The sequence below is a fragment of the Electrona antarctica genome (assembly GCF_951216825.1).
Source record: "Electrona antarctica genome assembly, chromosome: 5".
In the NCBI taxonomy this organism is placed as follows: domain Eukaryota; kingdom Metazoa; phylum Chordata; class Actinopteri; order Myctophiformes; family Myctophidae; genus Electrona; species Electrona antarctica.
The window spans coordinates 46637237-46643541 of record NC_136810.1 but is presented as its reverse complement, the minus strand read 5'-3'; positions in this window follow the sequence as shown (position 1 = coordinate 46643541).

The window sequence follows — 6305 nt, the reverse complement described above, 5'->3', positions numbered from 1 at the left end:
TCAATGGCAGATATTGGCACGTCAAAAAAGCACTTTCACCTAGAAACTCCATTCACACTTTTTATAATTCAGCTTTCTGTGGAGACACATGCTGGAACTTTTTACTTTGAAATGTTTTGTAGTTTCTGAGTTATTTAAGTTAAACGCCCAATGCATTCCCAATGGCAATAGCACAAACTTTGGCATGCTACTAGTCCTACATACTTACACCTAGAAACCCCATTCAAACCTATTTAGGTTCATCTTACGGTGGACATGTTTGCCTGAAAAGGAATCTTTGAAATGTTTCATCGTTTTAGAAATATAGTGCTTTCAAATTTGAGAAATTCAGAATGGGGGTCAATGGCAGATTTTGGCAAGTAAAGATTTGAGTGGGGTTTGAACCCACAATCTCCAGATCATGCAGCCAGTGTGCTAAGTCACTGATCTACATGCTACCTGCCACAACACAGTCTGCTGTTTCCTTTGAGTACAACATTGATACAAAAATAAAATACAAAAAATAAAATAACAGGAGATTTATCTATTGTTTCTTTTGCTGTTGTTTATCTCTAGACGTTTGAATGTTTATGAACAACAATGGAAACAAGTCTCTGGCTCTTCTGTCATTATCTATTCGGCCTTTTAAGAACAGCATGCACAGTGGCTCACTGGGTACAGAGCCTGCCTGGGAATCAGGAGGCTGCAGGTTCAAGTCCTGGCTCTGACATAGTGTCCCAAAATCATGAAAATATGACAAAATATATTATGCCGTCCCAAACCATGGACTATAGTATGTTGTTTTTTCATGATTTTCATCTTTTTTTCAAATCCTCCCAAATCATGAAAAACGACATGCTATAGTATGCCGTCCGAAGCCATGAACTATAGTATGTCGTTTTTTCATGATTTTCATCTTTTTTTCAAATAGTCCAAAATCACGAAAAACGACATGCTATAGTAAGCCGTCCGAAAAAAATTATAACTTTGGCATGCTATTAGTCCTACATACTTACACCTAGAATCCCCATTCAAACCTATTTAGGTTCATCTTACGGTGGACATGTTTGCCTGAAAAGGAATCTTTGAAATGTTTCATAGTTTTAGAAATATAGTGCTTTAAATTTGAGAAATTTCTAATTGCAGATAGTGGCACGTCAAAAATTCATTCACCTAGAAACTCCTTTCACACTTTTTATAATTCAGCTTTGTGTGGAGACACATGCTGGAACTTTTTACTTTGAAATGTTTTGTAGTTTCTGAGTTATTTAAGTTAAACGCCCAATGCATTCCCAATGGCAATAGCACAAACTTTGGCATGCTACTAGTCCTACATACTTACACCTAGAAACCCCATTCAAACCTATTTAGGTTCATCTTACGGTGGACATGTTTGCCTGAAAAGGAATCTTTGAAATGTTTCATCGTTTTAGAAATATAGTGCTTTCAAATTTGAGACATTTACAATGGGGCTCAATGGCAGATATTGGCACGTCAAAAAAGCACTTTCACCTAGAAACTCCATTCACACTTTTTATAATTCAGCTTTCTGTGGAGACACATGCTGGAACTTTTTACTTTGAAATGTTTTGTAGTTTCTGAGTTATTTAAGTTAAACGCCCAATGCATTCCCAATGGCAATAGCACAAACTTTGGCATGCTACTAGTCCTACATACTTACACCTAGAAACCCCATTCAAACCTATTTAGGTTCATCTTACGGTGGACATGTTTGCCTGAAAAGGAATCTTTGAAATGTTTCATCGTTTTAGAAATATAGTGCTTTCAAATTTGAGAAATTCAGAATGGGGGTCAATGGCAGATTTTGGCAAGTAAAGATTTGAGTGGGGTTTGAACCCACAATCTCCAGATCATGCAGCCAGTGTGCTAAGTCACTGATCTACATGCTACCTGCCACAACACAGTCTGCTGTTTCCTTTGAGTACAACATTGATACAAAAATAAAATACAAAAAATAAAATAACAGGAGATTTGTCTATTGTTTCTTTTGCTGTTGTTTATCTCTAGACGTTTGAATGTTTATGAACCACAATGGAAACAAGTCTCTGGCTCTTCTGTCATTATCTATTCGGCCTTTTTAGAACAGCATGCACAGTGGCTCACTGGGTACAGAGCCTGCCTGGGAATCAGGAGGCTGCAGGTTCAAGTCCTGGCTCTGACATAGTGTCCCAAAATCATGAAAATATGACAAAATATATTATGCCGTCCCAAACCATGGACTATAGTATGTTGTTTTTTCATGATTTTCATCTTTTTTTCAAATCCTCCCAAATCATGAAAAACGACATGCTATAGTATGCCGTCCGAAGCCATGAACTATAGTATGTCGTTTTTTCATGATTTTCATCTTTTTTTCAAATAGTCCAAAATCACGAAAAACGACATGCTATAGTAAGCCGTCCGAAAAGAATTATAACTTTGGCATGCTATTAGTCCTACATACTTACACCTAGAATCCCCATTCAAACCTATTTAGGTTCATCTTACGGTGGACATGTTTGCCTGAAAAGGAATCTTTGAAATGTTTCATAGTTTTAGAAATATAGTGCTTTAAATTTGAGAAATTTCGAATGGCAGATAGTGGCACGTCAAAAATTCATTCACCTAGAAACTCCATTCACACTTTTTATAATTCAGCTTTGTGTGGAGACACATGCTGGAACTTTTTACTTTGAAATGTTTTGTAGTTTCTGAGTTATTTAAGTTAAACGCCCAATGCATTCCCAATGGCAATAGCACAAACTTTGGCATGCTACTAGTCCTACATACTTACACCTAGAAACCCCATTCAAACCTATTTAGGTTCATCTTACGGTGGACATGTTTGCCTGAAAAGGAATCTTTGAAATGTTTCATCGTTTTAGAAATATAGTGCTTTCAAATTTGAGACATTTACAATGGGGCTCAATGGCAGATATTGGCACGTCAAAAAAGCACTTTCACCTAGAAACTCCATTCACACTTTTTATAATTCAGCTTTCTGTGGAGACACATGCTGGAACTTTTTACTTTGAAATGTTTTGTAGTTTCTGAGTTATTTAAGTTAAACGCCCAATGCATTCCCAATGGCAATAGCACAAACTTTGGCATGCTACTAGTCCTACATACTTACACCTAGAAACCCCATTCAAACCTATTTAGGTTCATCTTACGGTGGACATGTTTGCCTGAAAAGGAATCTTTGAAATGTTTCATCGTTTTAGAAATATAGTGCTTTCAAATTTGAGAAATTCAGAATGGGGGTCAATGGCAGATTTTGGCAAGTAAAGATTTGAGTGGGGTTTGAACCCACAATCTCCAGATCATGCAGCCAGTGTGCTAAGTCACTGATCTACATGCTACCTGCCACAACACAGTCTGCTGTTTCCTTTGAGTACAACATTGATACAAAAATAAAATACAAAAAATAAAATAACAGGAGATTTGTCTATTGTTTCTTTTGCTGTTGTTTATCTCTAGACGTTTGAATGTTTATGAACAACAATGGAAACAAGTCTCTGGCTCTTCTGTCATTATCTATTCGGCCTTTTAAGAACAGCATGCACAGTGGCTCACTGGGTACAGAGCCTGCCTGGGAATCAGGAGGCTGCAGGTTCAAGTCCTGGCTCTGACATAGTGTCCCAAAATCATGAAAATATGACAAAATATATTATGCCGTCCCAAACCATGGACTATAGTATGTTGTTTTTTCATGATTTTCATCTTTTTTTCAAATCCTCCCAAATCATGAAAAACGACATGCTATAGTATGCCGTCCGAAGCCATGAACTATAGTATGTCGTTTTTTCATGATTTTCATCTTTTTTTCAAATAGTCCAAAATCACGAAAAACGACATGCTATAGTAAGCCGTCCGAAAAAAATTATAACTTTGGCATGCTATTAGTCCTACATACTTACACCTAGAATCCCCATTCAAACCTATTTAGGTTCATCTTACGGTGGACATGTTTGCCTGAAAAGGAATCTTTGAAATGTTTCATAGTTTTAGAAATATAGTGCTTTAAATTTGAGAAATTTCTAATTGCAGATAGTGGCACGTCAAAAATTCATTCACCTAGAAACTCCTTTCACACTTTTTATAATTCAGCTTTGTGTGGAGACACATGCTGGAACTTTTTACTTTGAAATGTTTTGTAGTTTCTGAGTTATTTAAGTTAAACGCCCAATGCATTCCCAATGGCAATAGCACAAACTTTGGCATGCTACTAGTCCTACATACTTACACCTAGAAACCCCATTCAAACCTATTTAGGTTCATCTTACGGTGGACATGTTTGCCTGAAAAGGAATCTTTGAAATGTTTCATCGTTTTAGAAATATAGTGCTTTCAAATTTGAGACATTTACAATGGGGCTCAATGGCAGATATTGGCACGTCAAAAAAGCACTTTCACCTAGAAACTCCATTCACACTTTTTATAATTCAGCTTTCTGTGGAGACACATGCTGGAACTTTTTACTTTGAAATGTTTTGTAGTTTCTGAGTTATTTAAGTTAAACGCCCAATGCATTCCCAATGGCAATAGCACAAACTTTGGCATGCTACTAGTCCTACATACTTACACCTAGAAACCCCATTCAAACCTATTTAGGTTCATCTTACGGTGGACATGTTTGCCTGAAAAGGAATCTTTGAAATGTTTCATCGTTTTAGAAATATAGTGCTTTCAAATTTGAGAAATTCAGAATGGGGGTCAATGGCAGATTTTGGCAAGTAAAGATTTGAGTGGGGTTTGAACCCACAATCTCCAGATCATGCAGCCAGTGTGCTAAGTCACTGATCTACATGCTACCTGCCACAACACAGTCTGCTGTTTCCTTTGAGTACAACATTGATACAAAAATAAAATACAAAAAATAAAATAACAGGAGATTTGTCTATTGTTTCTTTTGCTGTTGTTTATCTCTAGACGTTTGAATGTTTATGAACAACAATGGAAACAAGTCTCTGGCTCTTCTGTCATTATCTATTCGGCCTTTTAAGAACAGCATGCACAGTGGCTCACTGGGTACAGAGCCTGCCTGGGAATCAGGAGGCTGCAGGTTCAAGTCCTGGCTCTGACATAGTGTCCCAAAATCATGAAAATATGACAAAATATATTATGCCGTCCCAAACCATGGACTATAGTATGTTGTTTTTTCATGATTTTCATCTTTTTTTCAAATCCTCCCAAATCATGAAAAACGACATGCTATAGTAAGCCGTCCGAAAAAAAATTATAACTTTGGCATGCTACTAGTCCTACATACTTACACCTAGAATCCCCATTCAAACCTATTTAGGTTAATCTTACGGTGGACATGTTTGCCTGAAAAGGAATCTTTGAAATGTTTCATAGTTTTAGAAATATAGTGCTTTAAATTTGAGAAATTTCTAATGGCAGATAGTGGCACGTCAAAAATTCATTCACCTAGAAACTCCATTCACACTTTTTATAATTCAGCTTTCTGTGGAGACACATGCTGGAACTTTTTACTTTGAAATGTTTTGTAGTTTCTGAGTTATTTAAGTTAAACGCCCAATGCATTCCCAATGGCAATAGCACAAACTTTGGCATGCTACTAGTCCTACATACTTACACCTAGAAACCCCATTCAAACCTATTTAGGTTCATCTTACGGTGGACATGTTTGCCTGAAAAGGAATCTTTGAAATGTTTCATCGTTTTAGAAATATAGTGCTTTCAAATTTGAGAAATTCAGAATGGGGGTCAATGGCAGATAGTGGCACGTCAAAAAATCACTTTCACCTAGAAACTCCATTCACACTTTTTATAATTCAGCTTACTGTGGAGACACATGCTGGAACTTTTTACTTTGAAATGTTTTGTAGTTTCTGAGTTATTTAACTTAAACGTCCAATGCATTCTCAATGGCAATAGCACAAACTTTGGCATGCTACTAGTCCAACATACTTGGAATGTGGAATATACCTCTGACAATAAGAGATTGTCTGTCATTTCCATCCTAAACTTAAAAAAAATGATTAGCCTATAGGCTACTGGACAACCAAATCTGGCTGGCTGTGACCAATTATAGTCTAGTAGTGCACCTTGACAGCATATAAGCAATGATGCACTTTATGCACATGTTTTTATGTTTTGTTTGGGGACTGCGGATGAAATTCAGCATTTTTGCTAATTCTGGTGTATTTAAGGTGCATTTGGTTGTTCATGAATATGCTTGTCCACACCATTGGTGATACTACACCACCACCTGTTGTTCAAGAAGTATAACGCGGGGAAAAAGCTACAGAAAAAAGTAACATAGGCCTATCTTATAATTTACCTGACATGCCCCGCCC